Source organism: Dipodomys ordii, unplaced genomic scaffold, assembly GCF_000151885.1.
Source record: "Dipodomys ordii isolate 6190 unplaced genomic scaffold, Dord_2.0 Scaffold5, whole genome shotgun sequence".
Classification (NCBI taxonomy): Eukaryota; Metazoa; Chordata; class Mammalia; order Rodentia; family Heteromyidae; genus Dipodomys; species Dipodomys ordii.
Genome location: NW_012267221.1, coordinates 15,074,610 through 15,101,132, shown reverse-complemented (window position 1 = coordinate 15,101,132; position 26,523 = coordinate 15,074,610).

The window sequence follows — 26,523 nt, the reverse complement described above, 5'->3', positions numbered from 1 at the left end:
ATAATAGGTAGCTAGAACTGAATATTTATTTTATTTTATTTTTTTGAGGTCCGGTCATGGGGCCTGAACTCTGGGCCTGGGTGTTGTCCCTTAGCTCTTCAGCTCAAGGCTAGCACTCTACCACTTGAGCCAGAGCATCACTTTCGGCTTTTGTTTTTCCTGTTTATGTGGTGCTGAGGAATCGAACCCAGGGCCTCATGCATGCACAACAAGCGCTCTACCACTGAGCCACCTTCCCAGCCCTAGAACTGAATATTATGTGGCCTGAATTCCATTCTCTTCTACTGTAATAATATTTTTATATAGCCTTTTGTTTCATCTCTGCTTTTGACTTCTGACCTCAATGAACAGCTTTCTTTTTTTAAGTGTATAAACTTCTTTGGCAGTATTTGGAAAGATCAAGGTATTCAAAGAGGTAAAGTGAGGCACATTAGAATGCAAGAACTATTTTGTTTATTTGTTTTGTTTTGACTAGTTGGGAATATTTATTTCTTAATTTCATCTAGAATCTCTTGAAGATGGGTTAAAAATATTACATAGGTCATTTCTGATTTCCAACAGAATGTGTTGAATTGTAATGAAGGGATTAGTTCCTTGCACAACCTGTAACAAATACTTAATGGCCAATTATCATTAAAGAATTGCTTAAGTAAGCATTGTGTAAGCAAACTGTTTTTTGCTTACTTGCTCATTATGTAATGACAATAATATGCATCATATGGTAAATAGTTCTCCTTAAATAAATGAATCAACTACTATATGTACTAAGGGAGGTGTTAAACTTGCAGAAGTGTTATCACTATATTTTCCTCAAAATTCTAGTAAATTTTCCTGTTCAATTGGTTTGTCCCCTAAATAGAATAAAATGATATTATAAACCATAAAACAATTTCATACCCCTTCACTCCTTAAACTTCAAACATGCCAATTCTGTTTCATTTTCAACAAGTGATGCCAAAGTGTTTACCTAAAAAAACAGTCAGTCAGAACAGAATCACATCACATTCCAACAATTATGCATGTCAACCTACTTATATTTTCTTCATATCCTTTGGTGTCCCTTCTTGCTGACCCTACAATGTTACTTCTAGATGACCAGTTCCACCTCCTTTACCAGGTAAGGTTTGCTTCCCTTAATGGCAAAGTTAATTATGGAAGCTTTCAGTGAAGAAAAGTTGAGAAAGCTTTGCCATCTCAACATAGTCATTTTTAATTCTTGTTGTAACTTACCATAACATGTTCATACTCGCCAATTCAGTGAGAACACCCTTGTCAAATTTTCCAGAAATCTGTTATCTTGCCAACACCAATAGTCACTTTTCAGTCTGTATTTTACTTATTCTTACTTACACTGTCCACCATTACTTCCTGCATTTTTTTTTTGCAGGCACTCAGGACCCTCAGGATGTTGCTCAGCTGGCTTGCTCAAAGCCATGCCTCCAGTCCAGTTTTTACTGAGATGAAGTCTCATGCACTTTTTTTTTCTGCTTTTGAATTGTGATCCTCTAGATGTCAGCCTCTTGAGTATCCATATAGATGCAAACCACTGGTGCTATCTGATTTCAGTCATCTTATAAGTAAATATCAACCACAATTCCTATTGAATTTGGAGATGTTTGTCATTGTAATCAAATATGTGTTCTTTGAAAATAAATTAGGTATAGAGAACTTATTGCATTGTATGTTTTAATTTTATTTGTAAATTGTGTCCTAGACATTATTTACATCACAAAAATATGTAGCAAATGTACACCTTAGTCTGCCTGTTTATTGTTTTCAGATATATAGCTGTTTACACTATTTTATACCTCCCTAAGACCTGAGGGGGTAAGAACAAAATCTAAAAGTAATCTTAGACTAAAGAACTAAACAGAGAAGACTATCTAATTAGGAGCTACAATTTTTGGTAGAAAGACATTGGTGAAGGGGTTAAGAAATAGACAGAAGATAGAATTAAATATATTCACTTGCCCTCTCTCTCTTCCATCTCTTCCTACACCTCCTCCTTGATCTGAACTTGAGTATAAGCCAAAGGCCAAAAGAGCTTGTCTATGCCATGCATGTAGCTTAGCCTCCTGTTGTACAGAACAAGGCAGAGAATGGAAGAGAGCATATAGAGGCGCAGATTAGATGGTCCAGCTATTCTGTGTTTCAACATGTATTACCTTGCTTCATGATAGAAGGCGAAACTATATATCCAAAAGAGAGGCCACACAGACTAGCTGCAGGTCATCAAAGATACCAGGTCCTGATCCCTAGAGAGCAAAAGGTTACATAGCTTATTGGAGGGGAAAAGTTTAACATTTCATCCAGGATTATCCAAGAAGTCTCCAGCTCCAAATACCATTATAAAAGAAGAACAGAAGCATATTTGGTACTTACAGAATAGAAAAGTGCTGTACTACTGAGTTATGCCCTGAGCCTATGCCAAAATCCAGTGAATTCCAGCTGCCAGTAGAATGTAGAAGAGGCATGGAACAAATTATTTTCTACAGCTTCTAGAAAGCATTCATGACCTTTATTTCAGGCCAGTGATGTTTTGGTCTATGTTAGATTTCTGGTCCTCAAAACTGTGAGAGAATATGCGTCAGCCTGTGGTAATTTGTTACAGTAGGCACACAGGAAGCTGACACAGCATGAATTCCCAGGTGACATATTGTCAGCTAAGTCATGCCAGTTTGTTCATATTCCAATATAAACTGTAATAGCACATCACAGGTATTATTCACACAAAGTACCAGGAACATAACTTTGGGATATAAAGTTAAATGGCATATAACATAGCTTCTATATTTGCATTTGTGCAGCTAAACCTCTTATATCCAATGTTGGAACACATCAAATGGGACTTCCCATGAAGTTGTAGGTGAGAAGGGAGGGGCAGTGCAGTGGGATCTGACCTATCTGCTTCTGCAGCTGACTCATGATTATTGGACTTACCTGGTATACAATTTAGTTTCATTTAGTTTCATATTTGTGTATGTGCATGTGTAAATGTATGCTAGTCTTTGAGCTTGAACTCCAGGCCTGGGTTATTTTGTTCAAAATTTAGTACTCTACTATGTGAGCCACAAGTTCACTTCTGATGCTTTGAGTACTTAATTGGAGATAAGAATCTCACAGACTTTCATGCTTAGGCTGGCTTTCAACTGCAGTCTTCAGATCTCAGCCACCTGAGTAGCTAGGATTACAGGTATAGCTATTAAGGCTATGACTTTCATTCTATAATGGATTTTTTCTTCATCTTTCTGATTTCTGACTGACTAGATTAGAACAATTAAAGGTGATAACCTGATTTGGATAATGCTTTGGATATCCATTTATCATCTCTTCTGTTTATGGTAGCAAATAAATGGAAGTTGTCTTCAGAGATTAGTTTGTAGAAGGAAAGGGCACTCGACTCCAAAATTCTATGGATCAACACTGATCTTTGTACTGCAAATTACAAGAGGATTTATAAATAAGGTAAAAACAACAACAATAACTTTGGTTTAGACACATGGGCCACAGTAGACAATTGTGTTGTCAATTATCTATGGCTATTTCTAACCCTATTGAGTTAGTTCATGAGGACAACTTGCTGAACTTATTTCCTCTTCCTACTTTTACTTGCATCTTTACAACCTTGAATTGGCCATGAAATTTATGAAAATTGTGTGTCCAAATCCTAAAATGCTCATTAGTATTGTACTCCTTTTATTTAGGTAAGAAGTACAGAATATTAATTCTGGTTTAAAAAAAGAATGACCCAAACCATAGAACCCCTAACAATGTCACCAAAATCACATGCATCTGAATTTTTTAGTTTATTTCTAATACTTTCATACATGATTCTTACATTTCAGATGCCTTATTTTCATTTATGAAGTCCAATCACCATGTGATCTAAAATATCAAGGCAGTCAAGTTATCTTCAAGTCACATTATAATCAATAGGAGATAAGTTCTTATAGGTTATGCCAAGAGAGTAAGAACATATTGATATCCTCACCATGTGAAAGGAACTGCTTCTACTTATCTTTCTGATGGAAGGAAGAAGAAAATGCATTAGTTAAGTCACAAGTGTCAAAGTTATATTGATTTACTCCAACTAGAAGTCTACATTAGGAATGGCAGGTATGATTGACTGCTTCACTTTAACTTCTGACAGGGTATTTTCATTCTCAAGAATCCATCTGAATTTTGCACAGACCACCAAGTAGGTGAATAGGAGTATACACTGCTTATATGTTGTTTGAATAACTGAAATGACACATTCTCGGGCGATAAAGCATTACTTTAAAAAATACTATGTTTTATTATTTTTAAATAGTAGTACAAAGGAGTTATCATTCAACAAATCAGTTTATATAACAATGCATCTTGATTGATATTAACTCTTCCCTCATTCTTCCCCATTCTTCCCAATCCAATCCCTTTCCTCAATTTTATTAATTTCATAGGATATATTGAATATAATATTGGCATTTTCCCATAACTCCTCTATTCATTTGTCTACCTTCTCTCTCTGTGTCTCTGTCTTTTTCTCTCTATCTCTCTGTCTCTCTGTCTTTCTGTCTCTCTCTCTGTCTCTGTCTCTCTCTCTCTTTCTTATCTCATAGCCATACCTTTTGAGTGATGTATTGCTTTTGGTTTATGATCTTAACATAGGATTGACAGTTCAAGAGGATTAATTTTGTACTTATTGTGCAATAAAATTCACTCTACACCTAGTATCAAATATTCTTGGCCTCTAGAAAAAAGGAGATTTGATGAAGAAATGGGTGAGACTGTTGAAAGGGGTGACTGATCAAGATATATTATATCGATAAACTGCTTTGTTAAGTGGCAACTCCTCTGTACAACTACTTAAAGATAATAATTTAAAAAGAAAAAAAAGGATTTGAAATTCCTCTGAACGTATTTTAAATTGGATTCTGTTGTCATTTGTATGTTATAAATCTTCAAGATGAAGAGTATTTAAGATGTTGTAACTAAAAATTCCATACAGTATAGAGATACTGGTCCTTAACCAGTAGTATCAGTGTTACCTGAAAAGTTGTTGAAAATCTGAATTCTACATCCCCACTCCAAACTTATTGAACCAGTGTTACTCAGCAATCTGCCTTTACCAAGGTTTCCAAGTCATTCTGATGAATGTTAAAGTTTAAGAACCATATCTTCTATGTGGAAGCATTATCTTTATGTATGTATATTTATTACAGGTTTGGATGAGGAAACATGCTATTTGCCATATCATGGGTAATTTCTTTTTTTCATATATATATTTTATTTTAAAGATACTCTACAAAGAGGTTATAGTTACATGAGTAAGGTAATGAGTACACTTCTTATCGAGCATTGTTAACCCCTCCTTTGTTTTTCTGCTACCAGCCCTTCCCTCCGCGCCTCCCCAACTCCTCCCCATGCCCCCTTCCCGAAGCTATAAAGTTCATTTTCAACATCTCGTTGTTACAATGCATCAACCTGTATCCTTATTTCAACATTTTGTTATTTCTCTTCCCCTCCCCAAATTAGAAAAATGTACATACAAGATGAAGGGCACCAGAATGAAATACACTGAAAACAGAGGCTATTCCATACCAAAGAAACAAAAAAAAATCCACACACTACATTATAAGTACATTATAAATTACAGCAACAAAGATAAAACCACTTGTGTCCCTATCTTGGAGTTCATTTTGCTTAGCATCATCCTATATGGTCATATGTATATAGCTTTTGGCCTTTTCTGCTTGTCCTAGACATATACTAGTTATTGCAAATAAGGGGAACCATGGGGCCTCTGATTTTTTCCAAGTCTTTCCCTTTCCTAACAAATGGGGTGGTGTCACTCTTTCTGATGGAGACATAGAATTTCATTATATATATATATATAATGTGGTATATATATATATATATATATATATATATATACATACATACATACCACATTTTCTTGATCCATTCATCTACTGAGGGGTATCTGGGTTGGTTCCATATTTTAGCTATGTTGAATAATGCTGTGGTAAACATAGTTGTGCTGGTAGCTTTAGTATGGCCTTGTTTGGGTAAATCCCCAAAAGTGGAATTGGTTGGTCACAGAGGAGCTCTATGTGGAGTCTTTTGAGGACCCTCCATACTGCAAGTGGTTGAACAAGTTTACACTGCCACCAACAATGCAGTAATTTCTTAAAGAGCATGGTCTTCTTCTCAACCATAGCAATACACTGACTTGGGTCTAGAATCAAAATAAGAAGTTAACTTCCACTTCCATAATCCAAGTTATATTTTCTACAGCTCCTAAGATTTGTCTCCATATTTATGTTAAAATGCTCCTTAGTTGGCTACTTTTTTATTTAATTTCTAAGAACCTAATAACGGTGGATAAGATGATGCCAAATATCTCTAGAAGTAGAAAGTCATGATTATTCTTCTCTCTCTGTGGCTTAATAGAATAAACATCCAAACTTAGTTGAGAAAATGAGTAGGTACTGTCACCAGGCCTCTAAATCTCTGGCATCCTATTATTCCAATTGCTATCAAGAAATCTAATCCAAGACAAAGCATAGTGGCACATATCTATAATTAGTAATACAGTAGATAGAAGTGGAAAGATAGCTATCCAAGACCAACTACAGGCAGAAATGCATGCCCTTCTCTGAAAAAATAACAACAGCAAAAAGTACCAAGCATGGGTTCAAGTGGTAGCGCACAAGTGACCTGTCCTGAGTTCAAACTCCTGTACTGTCATCAAATAAATAAATAAACTCATATTCATCCATTTTTCTTATTATAACCTCTGGCATAAAGAAAATAACCATGACAGAGCATTACTTCTGAATTCACGTGTGTTTCCAGTCACACTTACCTCACTTCCTTTCTAACTTTCTGTCTTATTTAATGACACCACAGTCCCTAGTTGTGGAGGTCATCCAGAATGCAGGAATCATTTTTAATTTCTTTCTTTCCCACATATCCAACACATCATCAAATCTGGTCACTTGTATATTACAAGTGTATCCTAAATCACAACACTTCCTATTACCTCACCCACAACCATTCTATCGTAAGGCTATTTTAGTGACCCTTTGACCTGGCTCTGTGCTTCTACTCTTGACCTTTCATACTCTAACATCTACCCAAGAACCAGAATGATATTTTAAAATGTAAAACAGATCATTATGACCATCCTATTATTAACTCAACTTAATAGTAAAGTCCAGATTCTTTATTATTGCCTATTTTTTAAAAAAAAGTTGTTACATGGTCTGGTCCATATACACTTTCTAGTAACATTTCTTAAAGCTTGGCTTCCACCACCACCACTACCACCCTACACCCTCCATCCCTTACACACACTGGCCTTATTATTTTTAGATAACACTCTAAACTCATAAACCATATCAAGGTTTTTTCAGTTTCTTTTCCTGCTATAACCATTTCTTATATTGTTTAATTTTATATTACCTCAGGCCACGTCATAATGGAGAAAGGGTCCTAAATAGCACACACTTCTGTCATACTTTATCTTGTTACAGGCTTCTTTTAATCTAAAATATATATTACTTGTTAATTTTCCTATTCTCTGCCTAGCCCACAAGAATAATAACTTTTGTAAGTACAATGTCTGTGTTGCTTATTTTCCTATCTCTTATGACTACAAGAACATATAGCTCTTGATAGATGTCCAATAAGTACTGTCAAACACAAAGTACAAAATCCCAATCATATTGTAGTACAATCCTTGTTGTAGTACAGGATGAGAAATTACTGAAGTATGTTTTGGTAACACGCTTTAAGTACTTTCAGGGTTCGGGCCCAATAGTCAGATGTATTAAATCTTATTTCATTTTATTTTGGAGTGTGTTATTGGGCTTCATTTTTCATTTTGAATTCATGCATAAATGAACTACAATCAGCTCAATGCTATCAGGTAGCTTTTCTGAAATACTGGTCTGAATGTGACTGTATATAAATTATTATTTCCCTATCATCCCAGTGCAGATTGCTTCTCCTCTATTCATCTTTTGGGAAAGTCGTAATAATCACTTAGTCCTCAGAGTTGCAAATCATGTAAGCATAGAAATATCTAGTTAATTCAACATTAATAACATTGCTCAGGGGTGGGGGTATAGCTCAGTTGGCAGAATGCCTAACCAGTGAGCAAAGTAGAAAGTATCGAGTTAGAGTCTTGCCCTTGGATATCTAAAAAGAAAACACATTGCTCAGAACTGTTTCTTCCTTTCCATTTCCTATGGCATATCCGTGAATCAAGACCTGAAGTATGGTTTACTAATGATTCATAATTTATAAGACTGCATGTTTGTGTCTCCCCTCAAAGTTCATATGTTTGATACCAAAATGATGGTATTTGAAGATGGAATAGGTCATGAGGGTGGATTAGAACTCTTTTCTTCTTTTTTGTGTCACACGATATGTACAATAAAAAGAGAGTCATCACTGGATCTCAACCATGCTGGCACCTTGGTCTTTGATTTTTCACACAAAACTGTGAAAAATTAACTTGTCATTTATATGCCACTCAGCCTGTGGCACTTGGTATACAAGTCTGAATAAAACCTTCATTTAGTCTATGAGTTGCCTTGTTCATCCTAAAAAATGTTGGTGGAATCATTTCCTAAAGTTTTGGTCAATTAATATTATGTATATCCAGTCTTGGCCATCAGATATTCACTTCCTCATATCTCATCTCTCAAATCCCCTAGGAATGTTCTCATTTCCAGGTTGCTTATACAATACTTCCATCCTAGAATGTTCTTCTTTCCTTCTTTCCAAATGAATTTTTCATTTATTCCTCAAAGTTAAGCTTGAATATTGCTTCCTTAACTAACCTAATCATAGTTGTTTTCCTCTTATCCTTCATTTTCCTTTTTCCTTCTTTCTTTTTTTCTGCTTTTCCTTGTTTATTTCTCTCATTCTTAGTAATATTGAGGTTTGAACTCAGCCTCTTCCACCTATGAGCCATGTGCTCTACCACTTAAACTACATCTTCTGCCTTCTTTGTTTTCATTATTTTTAGGATAAGTTTTTATGCTTTGTGCCTGGGGCCAGATTTGGTCTTTGATCCTCCTACCAATACCTCCCACATACCTGTGATTACTGGTGTGCCACCACCACAGAGGCGAGGCTACTTAACTTTTAGCCTATCTGGGTTGCCAACTTCAATCTCTGCCTAGCTTGGATTACAGTATTGTCAATGCACATTTAGTATGTCTTTCTTCTACCTTGAATTATAGTTATCCAGTGCTGGTATATTATTACCTTGAAAACATTTACAACTTGGCACTATATCTTTTCTACTTCTTGATTTTCAAAGATTCTTTAGCAAATACTAGGCAGTATAAACATTAGGTATGCAGTAAATATTTGATTTAGAAATATTAGGATGAATACTTTTGCTATCTGCTACTAAGAAAAGCTACTTGATTTTTGCCAACAATTTCAAAGTATTTTTGTATTGCTTCAAACCACCACACAGTTGTTTCTTACCCTTTAGAATAATGTCAAAACTCAGCCTGTTCCACTGTTTTGTCATTAACCCATTTAAAAAAAGTCTTAGAATGCTGTTCTGATTCATCAAGGTTACTGACACTCATACTAATGTACTGATATAAATATGACAATTTTGGTGAAAACTGCCAAAAAATTAAGCCATCGAAAAGCAAGATTTGATGGCAGATTACCCTTCATACATGTATTTCTGTTTCTCACCTTGGGAAATCATGGTAAGTTACAGAATGATCTAAAATCAAACCCCTGCTTTCACTGTATTTGATGTTGGTATAATTTATGAAGGGGAAGGAAAAAACAAATCGTTTAAATAAGGATACAGGTGGACCCATTGCAACAATGATATGTACAACTCGTTATGTCAAAAAATGAACTTTACAACTTTGGCCGGGAGGGAGGGGTGGGGTGTTGGGCGGGGGGGGGGGGGGGGGGAGAGATGGGAAGGGATGGGAAAGGGAAACAAAGGAGGAGGCAACAATGCTTGATAAGAAATGTACTCATTACCTTGCTCGTGTAATTGTAACCCCTCTGTATGGTATTTTCACAATAAAAAATGTTTTACTAATACTTAAGAGATAAACAGTTATTATTAGGTAAAGGATAACTACTTCGCTATACCTAGAATATTGAATTGTTTAGTATAAATTAGTAATGAAAAGTCTAAGTATAATATCATCAGCTATATTCATCCCAATAGTATCAACAAAGACTCCCCAGATTGTTTGATTGAAAGAAAAGTTGCCATACAATGCTTTTAAACCATTGAGGTTTAAAATATAACCATGCTGAAGAAGCCTAGAGGGCACCCCAGTTTTACTATTCTGCATTCAGAAAAGGATGAATATAGTAATTTCTACATATATTTCAAGTTTCATCCACATAATTTCTAAAGATTATATTCCAATTGTAAGACTGCACTAAAAAAATCACTTTTTCTATATTAACAAAGGTTGTTACGGCATTCTCCTCCATATCATACAATGTTTTGGTAGGGAAACCATTTCCACTAAGATATTTGCAATGATGGCAAACAGAGAAAATAGAGTAACACCAACTGACAAATCTTCAAATGACAGAGCAGAGAAATGGCTGCAATTTGTTTCATCAATGTTAAGACTGCAGCTGGATTTCCTACATGCCATGATCAATTAGCTAACAAATAGGGATTTATCACATCTATAATTCATTTTACATAGACACCTAGGATCTTAGATGTTGTAAATAAACTACATTTTCTTCCTAGTTCAGTACTTCTAGCTTGATATTTGCTTTTTGTTTGCTTGTTTGGATTGTTTTGTTTTGTTGAGAGAAAGTCTTGCTATGTAGCTCAAGCTGGCCTCAAACTTGAGCTTCCCCTGCTTCCTGTTTTAATATTTTTAAGTGAATCTAACTTCTAAATGGTTACTAAGAAAGAAGCTTAGAAACTAATCATTTACTCTGCAACTCATTTTTGACACTACTGAATGTCTCCTGTTTCTTGACATTGTTGATATTTTGCAAAGTCTATGGATTTAAGCAAAATTATGGTTTAGGTCAAAAAAGCTAACTGGATGCAAGTTATAAATGCTGAGATTCCAACATTCTGGAATAGAATCCTAAAATAGTCCAAGAGGGATGGGGTTTCATTCAGTGGCAGTATTTTCCTCTTGTCTACATGTGTGAAATTTGATTTCCAACCTCATAAAATTTAGATAAATAAACAAACAGAGGTTATGGAGACTCCAAGAACTCATTTACAAGTGGTAGGAAAAGAAGGAAGAGAAAAATACTTAGAATTAGCAAAGAAAAGAGACAGAATTACACAGGAATATGTTTAAAGCTTTCTGTTGATCATACAAAACAATGCTGAGAAAGTAGCTCCTACAGGAAAGAAACTGCAGAAGAAACACTGGAAGAGATTTGAAATAGAAGAATGGTATACAGGCTTTTGCATTGCCAGGACAAAGCTGGAAAGACAAATCTAACAAGTTTTGGAATACCAGGATTTGAAAGAACAGCGAGTTAAAAGGATAGAATTTATTATCAGTTTTCTGAAAAGAGTCAAGACAGGGTTAATACAAAGCTTTTTCCCCCCAGGTAAGGGGCACTTGGCTACTAACCCTGATTTTACTACCAAATCGCTCTAGAGTAAGAGTTATAGAACAGGCTTCAACCCTAGAGACCTACTCAAGGAGTGGCTTGATAGCTCTTTAGAGTTAAGGGAATCCTTGATGATATGCAAATTATGGTGGCTGTTTTTGTCATATAAAATCTATACAGGAACAACCAAATTAGATTTAAATGAAGCCAATGCTACTTAGATTTGTTATTTTATTTTTTGAAGACTTAAGGCTTAATTCAGAAATGTTCTCTTTAACTTATGTAGAAAAATATACAAAATAGTGAAAACATTAAAAGTATATAAAATTGCATATACACTTTGGGCTTACTTGCTTTGTTGATAATTATTTGGAACTTAAAAAAGAAACAATGTTGCCCAGTGATCTAAAATAAGTAACTAACTGTTTATTCCAATTAGAAACTTACTTAGTGAGTATATTCAGGTACTCTGAATTTGGTTCTTGCAAGTTTTCCTTCATGCTGACATTTCATTATGAATGATTTTATTCCTTTCTAAATAAAATGTTTGTTTACATTATTACTGACTAAATTACAGCTGGTTTTCTTTTGCTAAAGTCTTTAACCATACAATGATAAGAGGCAATGCCAGTTGCAATTGTAAAGTACTGTCTTATTATTTTAGATCATTGTGAGGACTTCTAGGGTTTGAGTGAGGGAAATAACAACAAAAAATAAGAAAAAAAAAGAATTGGTTTTATGTAACAAATAGCATTTTTTCAGCTATGATATGAGATTTAAGAAACTGCATAGTAAATACAGAATAACAATAATGATTATTTCAGTAGCACTTTAGAGAATATACAAAACCATTTAATATCTTATATTTTTAGTTATCAAATGAACATTTAATAATAAGCCAATTAGGCATCACTTGGGGAAATGAAATGCAGAACTGCAAGCCCCTACTTAGACTTACTGGTTAAGGTTGCATTTTGTAAGACTTGGAGACAATACACACATCAGAGCTTGAAAAGCACTGTTGGTTGCAGCCTGTAGTAGTAGTTCATAACTGTGCTTGCCTATGTTTAGCTACAGAGGAAATCAGATCCTTGACTTCAGGCACTTGGTAGCTGGCTACTTCTTCACTCCATTACCTTAAGCAAAAGACTTCCTTTCTGAACTTCAATTTCTCTCCTGTAAGACTGGCAATATAACTGATTGATTGTATCCTAGGCCTGTTTTGGAAATACTCAGTCTTTAAAGAGAGAGAAAGGATCTGAATAAACATACTTACATTTTCTCATTGTATCTTTGCTAAGAGAACTCTCCTGTCATAACAAAATACTAGGAAGTTTGAGCAGCAGAAGTTAGTTTTCTCATAGTTCTGAACATGGGAAGTCTAAAACCTGACATAGATGGTTAATTTCCTCTGGAATGTTCCTTCTTGGGTTTCAAATGGTCATCTTCTTCATCAGATTGCTCTACTGTACACCAGAATGTTTTATTGCCATTGTCTGTCTAATTTATCTCTTTTCCTATAAGACTATCAGTCAAATTGCATTAGGGTCCACCATTACAACCTCATTTTAATATTTTTATATCTTTAAAGGCTCTGTGTCAACATGTATTCTGAGGTTAGAGCTTCACATGTGAACTTTGTGTGTGAGGGGGTGGTAAAATTTAACCCATAATCTACCTGAACTATAAAGTTTGAATGTTTATGGTTGCTGAAATATTTATTACCTATCTTCACTCATTGGAATGTATCTCAACTGTACTGTTTGTATTGGGGTCTCAGATCAGAGCTGAACATGTGCTAAACACTGTATATATTTGATAAAACTGTAATGAAAAAAGGAAAAAAAATGAAAAGAAAAAAGAATTTGTATAACTTAATGCAATGGCTAGTAGCTGTTTCATACTATTTTGAGAGAAATGATTGCACAAATTGCAGCTGAGTAGTTTAGTCTATTCTTATTCTTGGCTTAATTGCACGTTTAATTTTTCTTTTTCATTTTTTCTTTTTCTTTTCTTTTTTCTTTTCTTTCTGGAACTGGGGCTTGAACTCAAGTCCTGGGTGCTTTATCACTCAAGACTGATTCTCTACCACATGAGTCACATCTCCACTTCTGTTTTTTTTGCAGGGTAATTAGAAATAAGTCTCACAGACTTTCCTGCCCATGCTTGCTTCAAATTGGTATCCTCAGATCACAGGCTTTTGAGTAGGTAGGATTATAGGAGTGAGCCACTGGCACCTGGCTAAGAGGTGATTCCTAACTAACCCCATCTTCTTTCTTCATGACTTGAATATTACAATAGAGAGTTCCCAAGCATTCCAAGATATTCTAGATATACCACTGCTCTTGTTCCATTTAAACTTGGCTTTTGAGGGTCTGCTTATGTGTCAGGAACTTTCCTCTATGGAACAATATGTCACTATATTGTAACTGCCAGTTTAGTTTCCTTGATGCTATATGTATCATGGGGATAAGAATCTTGTTCATGCTGTATCCCTAGCACTTTATATAGACATCTGCTCAATTAATGAGCTCATAGCATAGCAAGGACTTTATCTCGACACGTGTTTTCTTTACACTTAGCTACTCCAAGGGTAGAAGATTCAAAGCAGGCTTTATTATAATTCCAGTGGAGTAGGGCCTGTCTATGATACTGCAGTGCCATTCAAACCATTTACAGAATTTGGAGAGCATCTGCAGTGGTTCTCAAAGTGTGTCTTGTACCAATATGAGTAGCCTCATAGATACAATGAGACTGATTAAGGGGGCAGGTATAATGATGATGATTAACAATATTTCACAAAACATAGGGAGGCAATATGGCCTTGCATTTAAGAATACAAGCTTTGAAATGAGAAGGCTTAAAGTCTAAATTCCAGTTTTACTACTCACTGTCTGGATAATGTTTTAATTCTATTTCTTATAAGTGCTGACAAATGAAAAGATTAGATAATTTAGTTATAAATAAACACATTATATGTTTAAAGTACCAAGTTTTTAAATGGTATGTAAAACAGAAAAAGCATTAAAAAATCACTAGCAATATTGAACACAGTTTTCTTTCTCCTTCCTTCCTTCTTTCCTTCCTTCCTCTCTCTCTTTCTCTTTCTTTCATTATTTCTTTGTTTTTTTTTTCTTTTTCTTTCTTTCTTTTCTTTTCCTGGGGCTTGAACTCAGGGTCTGAGCCCTGTCCCTGAGGTTCTCTGTGCTCAAAGTTAGCATTCTACCACTTGAACCATAGTGCCACTTCTGGTTTTCTGGTGGTTAATTGGAGTCTCATGATTTTCCTGCTTGGGCTGGCTTTGAACCGTAATCCTCAGATCTCAGCCTCCTGAGTAGCTAGGCTTACAAACGAGAGCCACCAGTGCCCAGCTTCAAGCTTTCTAGATTTGCACTTGTAGCAATTCTTTATAAACAAATCACTATATAATAGAGGTGTTGCTGTTGTATAAATTGATAATAGGCTAGACTTTCAATCTATTGATAAAAATCAATTGTCCATTCTAGAATTGCCTTTATGAAATGAATGTACATTGACTTTGGAAAAAGTATGTTTGTTTTTATGCCTAAATTCTGCTTGGGAAAAAAAGGAGCTATGTTCTAGAGTAATTCATATTTCAGATATTAAATTTAAACATATACTTATTTACTAATGTTTATAGTTTTTTCAAAGTTTTTTCCTTGACATTATATGTTTATTCTCACATTGAAATAAAATGTTTTAACAAATGAAAACCTATAGATTACTTTTGTTTCTATCCCTATACATCAAGGAAAATGATGCTTAGTAGCATAAGAAATCTTTTTCAAACAATAGAATAGATCCAGTCATTTAGGCTTAGCCCATTTATTACAATTGTCTTATTAAAAGAGACCTGGAAGTAAGCTTCCAAATATATCATGGCATGTGAGGAAATGGTAATTGGTTTTGTGCATTCATCTTATGCTGGATAATATAGTTGTCCCATACAGTATTTTGAAAATCCAGTCACTGTAATGAAACTGCTAAAATATATTCCCATGACTTTTTACTAAATTTAGCAAATAAACATGAAGCAGAATGATACTTTTTAGAATTTTTCATCATAATTACATGAGTTACATTTATTAAAAATGTAGATTGAACTTTGCTCTAATTAGTTTACATTTTAAGATTCTTTGATCTGTGATAATACTAATATATATTAACATGTTGCATTTTAAAGTGACACTGCTTTTCATTAATCAAGTGTCTGTATGGTTGATTAATTTGTACAAGGTTTAAATTGCTATGAAAATTTATCATTCATAGCCATGATCGCCATTTACATATATGTTAATTATGGTAAATGTAATCTTTTTCTGAGTCTTCTGGGCTGCATACTAAAAAGACAAAGTAATCCAAATGGCTACTTTTTTTTCTATTCCAAAGTGAACTCTTCCTGTAGTTGTCAAAGCTAGGCTAAAAATATTGCTACATTTTCTGCTAAAGACAAGTCCACATTCAAAGGAAGGCACTTGCTTTCAAGTAGTTTCTTTTTTTCTGAAAATGAAATTTTTAATTTGATCTATAACACTGTAATAACAGGATTTGAAAATACATTTTAAAATCAAGTTGTCTTCTCTTTAAAAAATTTCTTTAAGTAGCAGTACAAAGCAGTCATTTAACAAACCAGGTTGTGAATACAATGTATCTTGATCAGTGCCATTCCTTTCAACATTGTCACCGTCTCTCCTCTACCCAATCTCTTCCTTCACTCTTCTTAATTTTGTAGTGATGTCCTTATTCAGAAACCATTTGATTTCTACAAACAAAATTACTGCCTTATTTACTACAGTATATAGTTCTGTCTCCAAAATGTTGCCAGATTTTTCTTTTGCTTGAAATCATTCTCTCATATTCATTTACATCTTAAGTAGCACAATGTAAAAGTTTCATATATCTGTGAAACAGAATACCTTGAGGAATCTATTGGTTTAAAACTGTGTATTACAAACAAAATCAGTTAATTATTAAAAGCTTATGAGAATTCTAAGAAAAGTCTGAATAGTAGTAACAGTGATTTTAATATACTTAGAAAGATTCTGTGCCAAAAAAGAAAATCATTATTAGCCTTTGCACAACATGACTACGCTATTCTGTTTCTGCAGGAAAAAAAAAAAAAGGTTTGGCAATGAAGGCAATGAGTTGTCGATAGGTTTCTTAAAAAATATTTTCTAAACTAAGTTGTTGATAGGTTTCTTTAAAATTATTTTTCTAATGAAGCATCTTTTTCAGCTATAGAGTCAAGATAAATACAAATCACCATTTATCAGACTAATTTTTCCCCTATGGCTTTATTCTAAGATACTTTGCAGAAATGGAAATCTGTCTAGACATACATATTCCACTACTGGTGCTTTCCTTAGAAATGTTTTCTATGGATGGTCTCTAAATTTAGAATATGCCAACCAAGAATTACTTTATTATTGTTATTAATTTTTAATAAATGCTTTCCATTTGTTTCCCAACAATGTCTTTCTTTTAAGAACTATTAGCTTGGAGTATTGTTATCAGTAAAAAATGATACAGTGACTAATATTTTGAGTGAATGTGATAGGCTTTGCTAGGCAAATGTAGGAAAATTTAATTATTCTTATTAAATGCCTATAATTTTATGCTTCAATTGTTAATATTTACATAATATATTCACTTTAAGAGAAGCCTCATTTCTTAGGCACAACTTAATAGAATTAAAATATCTGTCTTGGAAACCTTTGCAAGCGTAGCACCTCTGACTACCTGACGAGGCTATTTTTAACGACACTTATTTGGCAATTTTCTTACAGTCAGCCTAATCACAGAAGAAACAAACTAAGATGGCACCTGTTCTGATAGATGGATGTTACACCTTTCATCCTCTGATCCCAGACCTTGCAAGACATTTTTCAAAGCAGCACCATTTCGCTCACCACAGAAATGCATCTACCTCTAAGCTGGAAACAGCCAAAGCATAGGGCAGAAGATGAAGAATGTATTATCCAACTAAAATTACAGAGAAATTTTAAGTAGGCAGAATATAATTGCCCAATTTGGAAATTAGCCAGGACACAGGGTTTAACATCATCTTTACTCTTTTGAAAAGTGCCATGGGATTTTTAATAACTGCTGGTGGTCAGGACCTTGGTTTTACCCTCATCCATTAGACGACACCTCCAGCGGTGCAGTGCCCCTCATACCAGGCTGGGGCATCAGTTCAGTACTGACTCAGTGAAAATTGTGCCACCTACTGAATCATCCACAGCTTATCTCAGAGTGTCCTGGCTTTTAGATTTTCTCTGGAGAGCTGTTATGAAAGATGGGACCAGACTCAATGATGCTTAATTTATGAGATTTCAAGGTTTTAAATGGTTGAGATCTCAGACCTGAGTTTTACTTTCCAATTTTAACTAACAGAATTTTCAGAGTTGTTCTATAGTGATGGTTTAAAATGATAGTGCTGATGATTAAACTCTACCTCTTTTTGGAAAAGTGGGGATATTGACAATAAGACCATGTACCTGCCTAACTGCATGCTTAGAAACATGGATGTGTTTAATAGCAAGAAAATTCCCTCATTTGGTAGGTATTTGCTGTGCTCAAAATAGGAAAAGTGCTACCAACCAAAATCTATGCAAAGACTGTAACTAAATGTACACTACCAGGAGCTCATTTTTCTCTGGATTTTTAAGAAATAAGGATCCAATACCCTAAAAAGCAAATGCAAAGGTAGGTGACTTCAGTGGCCAAATAAAATTTTTGTCAGAGAAAGTCCTTAGATAAAGCTTTCCTAGAAAAAGAAAATAAAATCATTGCTATCTACAAAGATTTTCAACACGAATTGGCAATTCTAAGAATAATTGAAAGGGAATCAAGGTTTTTAGTCAAACCCAGATATATTTAAAGCTACATGGCAAAACACAGGGGCTTGTTGGCTTCTACATTTATTTTAACAATTTCTTCATTCTCATTAATATCTGTATAATCTATATAATGCTTTTTTTTAAAAAAAAGCTGGTTTTGTGCTATTTAAAAGCATTGCTTTTTAAAATAATTTCAGAAATTAATTTTTGGCTGTTAAAAGTGTCAGCATCCCAGAATTGAGAAGCTGTTGCTGAAAGTGTTTCCTGAGGTGTTACTTCTGGAAAATATGTTAAGTAAATCCAGTTGCTGATGTGTGAGAAGAGAGATAGTTATAATAGACTGAGACTGTAGCTGAGCTTGCAAAAGTCACACCCATACATACCTGTCTTTTGCTTGCTCTAACTTGATACCATAGATTCTCAAATTCATACACACGCACACACATGAAAGTGTATTTATGATATGTGTATGCACATGTGTATTTGCTGCTGGTCCTGGGGCTTAAGCTTGGGGACTTAGGTTGTCCCTCAGCATTTTTGCACTTTACCATTTGAGTCACATCTCTACTTCTTCCTTTTTGGTGGTTAGTTAAAGAAGACAAGACTCACAGACCTTCCTGTCCAGGCTGGCTTCAAGCTATGGTCTCCAGATTTTAGCCTCCTGTGTAGCTAAGATTACAAGTATGAGCCACCAGCACCACACATACTTATTTTCTATTTAACATTTTCTCTTCTGATCATTTTACAAATTTCTCTATCATTTATTTTTTTTTCTTTTGCTGAAAAATCTTTAAATAGAAAATCTTTCTCGATGCATATTACCTCTTTCTCAGAACCTCCTGGTGTCCTGTGATTTCATTATTCTTTTCTAGTATATTGAGAACTCAAATGGTGGGAAATAACATCAGGAATGGACAACCATTTCAGAAAACTTCAGTCTATGTGGTGGACTGTAAAGCTGGGATGCAGTTTAGGAGCTTTTTTTTTTTTTTTGGTCAGTCCTGGAACTTGAACTCTGGGCCTGGGTGCTGTCTCTGGGCTCTTCAGCTCAAGGTGAGCGCTCTCTGGCTTGAGTCACAGCGCCACTTCCAGTTTTCTAGTGGTTTATTGAAGAGTCACATGGACTTTACTGCCCAGGCTGGCTTTGAACCGTGATCCTCACATATCAGCTTCCTGAGTAGCTAGGATTACAGGCGTGAGCCACGGGTGCCTGGTAGCCTGGTAGCTACCAGATGGAAAAATCAGTTTTTGTTTTCCATTAATTGTCAACATGATAGCCATTGGTGACACATATTTTTCTTCTATTACTAAATTCAAAATCCAAGACACAGGAGCTCTCTAAGTAGATAGAGCAACTCTTAACTAATCCGTGAAAACGTCTATATAAATTACTGACTGCTAAGCCCTTTTTCTTATTTGTGATGGTTCTGGGGTTTGAGCTCAGGATGCCATACTTCCTAACAGGTACTCTACCATTTGAATAAGTCCTTCAGTACTGCTGAGCCTTTAGTATAATATTTCCTCTTGAGATAATGTCCTACAAAGTTCAAAATAATAAAGTTATAAATAATAATGATAAGTAATAAAATTTAATTTCCATTAAAAGAATGCACCAACTGTGATATTTTTCCACTTAATGAATATTTTACTCAGCACTGTTATATATTTCTTCATACAGAATTGTTTTGAATTCCGTTACATTTTTGTTTCCAATGTTACCTTTATTCTTTGTGAATATCATTAAACTACTGTTAACCCCAAAGTTCTTCTTACTCTTATTTTCAAATCAAGTATTTCTTTCCTTTAAATAAATTATACTGACTAAATGTGTTTCCTACAAAATGTGTTTCCAAAGAGAGAGAAAATAAAAGAAAAAATAATAATACTCAGAAACAATCAGCTCAATTTTAATCTGCCAAAATATGGTCTGTAGCTCTATCCATGTTTATTTTACATATCTACAATGAGGAACATATTTGTTTGTATATCTGATACAAAACTCTTCTTCCTCAACACAGGGAATTCAAAAAATCCATAACAGGAATCATGATTGCTGAATGTGCTCATTTCCCCCAATATTTGCCAACTGAATTTACACCCCTCTCTAGAGGATTATTTCTTTATCGATGTACTTCAGACAAATAATTGTAACACGATATGGGTAACTTCAGTAGTTATTAACTTAGCCTACTCTTAGGTTATAAGCATAAATCTTCATCACTTAGAAAAGGACAAAGAACGAATTCATTTCTACATCTAAAAATGTGGAATTCATGTTTCCCCAGCAAAGTTCTTTCTGTTCTGGAACTAATTTGTCAAAAAATTTACAAGAATTTCTTATCAGAGGATCTGACAGATTCATCCCCTTTTAAGTTCAATGCTAAGTATACATGTCAGTCATTCAAGGAATATATGAAAGGCACCACAAAAAATATTTTTAAAATGCAAATGAAAGATGTAGGAGTAAAGGTATTTGGAAGGCAAGATATGTAGCGGGCTTGGTGGTATTGTAATTTGAACTGAGGGCATTATGCTTGCTAGGTTGGTGCTCTACTGCTTGAACCATGCCCCTAGCCTTTGTGTTTAATTATTCTTCAGTTATTCTTCCTACAGTTTTGGCAGTGCCCAGCCTCTGACTACGGTACCTTTTAAATATGGTACCTTTCAAAAATTTAACAGTATAAGCCCCTCGATCAGGCCTCATATATAAATTAATAAATTCCAAAATTCAGTGGACTGAATAACATCCCTCCAAAAGGTATATTCATGTCAAATCCTAGAGATTTTGAATTTTAGCTAATGTGGAAAATTGGTGTTTGCAAATGTAATTAAGTGTAGGGTCTTGAGATAAAGAGGGCATTCTGTGTTACCTGAATAGGTCTTTAAATCTAAGGACAAGTGTGCTCAGAAGAGATACACAGAGGGGCTGGGAAGGTGACTCAGTGGTAGAGTGCTTGCCTTGCATGCCTGAGGCCCTGGGTTCGATTCCTCAGCACCACATAAGCAAAAAGAAAAAAGCCAAAAGTGGCGCTGTGGCTCAAGTGGTAGAGTGCTAGCCTTGAGCTGAAGAGCTGAGGGACAGCGCCCAGGCCCAGAGTTCAGGCCCCATGACTGCCCGCCCCCCAAAAAAGAGAGATACACAGAGGAATGCAGAACAAAAGGCCTCTGTGAAGACAGAGGCCAAGACTTGGTTCCACAAATCAAGGAATGCCAAGGATCCTGAATACTCACAAAACACTAATTGGGAGAAGCAGTAGGTAAATGCCACCATGATACCTGGCAAAACAAACCCCTGGCTTCCACAACTGAGAAAATGTGAGCCACCCAAGTTGTAATTTTTCATGGTGACCTCTGAATATGAATACACTATATAATCTGTGTTGAGATATACATTTGTCAGAGCAATGATAATAATAGCATAGGGGAACTAAATAAAAGATCAACTAGTAAAACTTTCACAAAGGAATGACAATATGAGAAGTTTATTTTGTACATTATACAATATTATTAATATCCAGTAGATTAAATAATCTAAATCTTCCACTATTTCTAATATCAAACCATAAATGCTTATAGTTTGTTTTTCTCCAAGGAAGTATGTGTGAACTGTATAATAAAACTTTGAAAACAAACTAAAATCATTCCACAGCCCTGAGATGAAAAATAGGTAACATATTCCAATAACTAAAAGTAAGTAATAAAGCCCTCAAAACTTCACATGTTTAGGATAGTCTGTGAGGCAAATACAGTAATTAGAAAAGGGCCAATAGATGGATAGACTCAAACCATCCATATTTAGGCTCCTGTAACAATTTAGAAGAGATAATAGTGGCCTGACCTACTTTAGGACATAGTTCCTCTTTTACTGGTTTTTATTCCTTTGAACAGTATGCTTTAGATTGGAGCATAGTTGATATAATTGTTACAAAGCCTGAGCAGGCAAATTAATTTCCAAATGAGATTCTAAGGCATTTTAAATCATTGAACAATAAACTACTTGCATCCTCAGATATCTGCTTGCTTTTGCTTCTTTCTACTGCTTGGTTTTATGACCTGTCTTGGCAAGCCATAGCAAATGCTGAGGAAACAATATTAAATGAACAAATCAAACACTCAATTGTTTTCCAATTGTGTGTTGAGTGTTACTTTGGGAATAATGAGTAGGATTTGGGATGATTGAGAATTGAAATCTCAACTGATCTAGTTAGTATCATATGTTCTTCATGCCACTGATATCAGTCTTTAATAAGTCACTTATGGATATAAGGATAGAGTTTTCCCTGGTCTGTTCTTCAACCAGCCTCATATTATAACTCCATCAAACCTAGGACATGTACTTTTCTACCTATAACCATAACACTAATATTTTGTAGAACTGATAAATTAATTACAATCTCAACTACTGTCTCCTGATGGCAATACATTGTTAGTCTAATTCTAGCAATCCTGTACCAATGCAATAAACTCACATTAAAATTTAATGCCATGTTTACATTTTTACAAGTTAATATTGTCTTTCAATATATTATTACAATGCCATGACATAGAGAAATCCAGAATTTCTCCTCTTCTCAGTGAAAGAAAACTGTTTGTTTTTATTTAAAATATGTAAAAAATCCACAGAGAGAATATCTGAAATTCAGTAATATTTGGAAATTTTTTTTACCCATGTAAATTATTGAACCTCATTTCAAATGCCAACAGACCCAGACTTTGAAATTTTAATCTCATTATCAGTGTTAATAAAGGAAAGCAATGTATGTGTCAGGAGATGTATGAATATGTATACATAGAAAAATACATATTTAAAGAAAAGCTTTATATACTACTGAACTTCAGTTTCTTAACATTATGGCATAAAAAACAATCTTTTCTCAACCCTAGAAAATTGTTTCATTTTGAAAATAGAGTATTTATTAGAATTAAAATGATTTATAAAACAATACCAGTTTTGTTTGCTTTTTTTTTGTATGCCTTGAGAGTGATGTTCAAGCTTAGGCTCAAGCTTTAAGATAATAAAGCAACATAAGCTCCAAGGAGGAACAAAAGAAAGGGGAGGGTCACCCTTACAAGTTCCCAGAGGTAGTTAGAGAAAAAAAAAAAAAAGAAAGAAGGAAAGATAGAATGGGATAAACCAGGAGCTATAAGAAAAAAGAACTAAGATTCAAGGATGGGTAAATCTCATCAACGTAGCTTTTAAAAAGGTTTGTAATAACCAGCTTTTGTGTAAATAAATTTGATGGCTCAGGGCTGAAGGTGACTGACAGTTGAATCTAGACCCCCCTGGGAGTGTCACCCTGGGGATTGCCATTGTTGGCAGCAGTTTCTTCAGACTGACCCACAAGAAACATTATCTCAAGAGGATTCTAACAACAACCACCCCCAAGCAGCCCAGGAGCCAGGAATAGGCAACTTAGTCTCCCGTAAGCTGTAATTACAGCAGTGGGGGAACAAGGAGTGTTAACTGAGATGAGCTTAAGTCTCTCTCTGAAGTCCATTTTTTTTAAAGGGGGTATTCAAGTATCCAAAGATTTTTTTTGCTCAGGCAAAATGTCAGTTTCTCTCATCCTTTGTTAGTAGAAAAGAAAAAAGAAAGAAAGAAAGAAAGATCTCTGGCTCTCCTCAGGAAATGCTTAACGGAATAAGGTATTATTGTAGGTTGATGTTCAGAAACCTCCGTTCTAGTAAAGTTATGTGTTTATTTATAGTCCTAGTTGTTTCAACTACAATCCGGGCATTGTTGTTTCAATGCTATATAAAACAAAACAAACCGGTCTGTCCTATACTGTTACTCTGTCCAGTGAAAAACAGCATCTGAAACCATCTATTCACCATGTACTTCCATCCTTCAACCCTAGCCCTGCCACTCTCCAGAAACCTTTCCTGAGGATGAAATGTGTTCTGCGGGGGTACTAAAATTGTGGTTATAACCAGGCTACTGAAAAGTCTTAAACAGCTGACAAATCTAATGAGAGATTAGAAAACAATTCATTCACTTCTAATTCTTGTGTGCCACTGCCTCCTACCTGCATTTGAGTTTGGAGTTCAGCTACAGGAGAACTTCCTATCTAGCAAGAAACCAGTCAGACATCAGAATACAATCTGCTGGTAGGTTTCTAAGGTAAGAGGCTGAATTTAGTGTGTTCTTGTTTAAGTGGATTTATTTTCTCAGTTGAAGAAATAAAGCAACAATTTCTAACTACATATCATAATCTACATTAATTAATTAAAACTTGCTCATTTTTACAAGTTAATTTTACATCATCATAATGAAGAATTTTTCTGACGGATTAACTTCACTGTGTTTCATTTAAAAGTATGGGACTCTGCTTGCCTGACTAATTGGCTCTCTTGCTACTCTGAGTGTATGAATTTGTGTTTAATTTTTCCTCCCTCGCAGCCTCTTGCTCATATATCCTAATTTCTACAACAAAACTCCACAAAATATAATACATGAATCCTTATACTTACATCAAGACCCTCTGTAAAGGGAGCTATCCGACAACTGAGATTGATGTTACTATGAAGAAATCACAATCTCAAAGTCACAATTTTTTTGTGCCTGTCTTGGGGCTTGATCTCAGGGCCTGAGTGCTATCTCTGATCTTTTCTGTTCAAAGCTAGTGCTCCACCACTTAAACCACAGCTCCACTTCCAGATTGTTGGTGGTTAATTGGAGTTAAGAGTCTTATGGTTCATTTTCAATATAGTGTCTTGTACATCTCGTTGTTACAATGGGTAACAACGTTACCCATGTTTCAGCATTTTGTTGTTTCCCTTCCCCGAACTAGAAAAATGTATATACAAGATGCAGGGTACCAAAATCAAATACAGTGAAAACAGGGGTTATACCATGGGAAGAACATACAAAATAAACAAAAAAAATCAAATAGTATTTTATAAGTACTTTAAAAACAACAGCGACAAAGATAAAATCTCTTGTGTCCCTATCTTGGAGTTCATTTTGGTTAGCATCGTCTCATACGGTCATATGTGCAAAGCTTTTGACCTTTTCTACTTGCCCTATAAGATTATCCTAGACATACATTAGTTATTGCAAATAAGGGAAACCATGGGACCTAAGGAACTTTACAACTTCATGGTGGGGAGGGGGATTGGGGAGGTGGGGAGGGAAAGTATAGTAGGGGAAAAACAAAAGGGGGGAGGTAACAATGCTGGAAAGAAAATGTGCTCATTACCTTGCTCATGTAACTGTAACCCCTCTGTACAGTATCTTCACAATAAAAAGGAAATCATTAAAAAAAAAAAAAGAGTCTTGTGGACTTTCCTGCCCCAGGTGGTTTTGAACTACAATTCCCAGATCTCAGCCTCCTGAGCAGGTAGGATTACAGGTATGAGCCATCACCTACCAGCTGTATTTTTTTTAACAGCATGCTTTATCAAAATTGAATGAGATATTACATGTAATGGTCCTCAACACATAGTAGATATTTTGTAAAAAAAATGCCTTGGGCATTCTTGAGGGATGGATAGTACTAAAGATAGGACTCAGGCCTTGAAATTTGCTAGTAGACACTCTACCTCTTGAGCTACACCTTAGCCCATTTTTGCATTGGTTCTCATTTTATGCCTGGGCAAGCTTGAGCTATAATCCTCCTATTTGATGCTCCCCCATGCTGCTGGGGATGACAGTCATTCACTACTGTACCCAGATATTGTGCTTCCTTGTTAGTTGAGTTAACAAGCAAGAACCATCACATAAAGCTATTGGTTGAAATAGAGTCTTACAAATTTTATTCACAGGCTGGTTTTAAACCATAATCCTCAGATCTCTACCTCTCAAGTAGCTAGAATTCCTGGTTTAAGCCATCATAAATATCTTAAAGAAACATTACATGAAAATAATTTCATATAATGAAAAAGTGTAAGAATCTAAGTGGCCAATCAAAAAAAAAGTCATCTGATTCTCTTTCATCAGTAGATTTTGTTTAGATATGACTCCAGGAACATTACTTAACTAATATATCTGCTATCATTTAGAAAATGGAATAATAAAATTGAGCCACTTTGCAAAGTCCTGTACACATTAGATAAATAATTTAGAACTTCA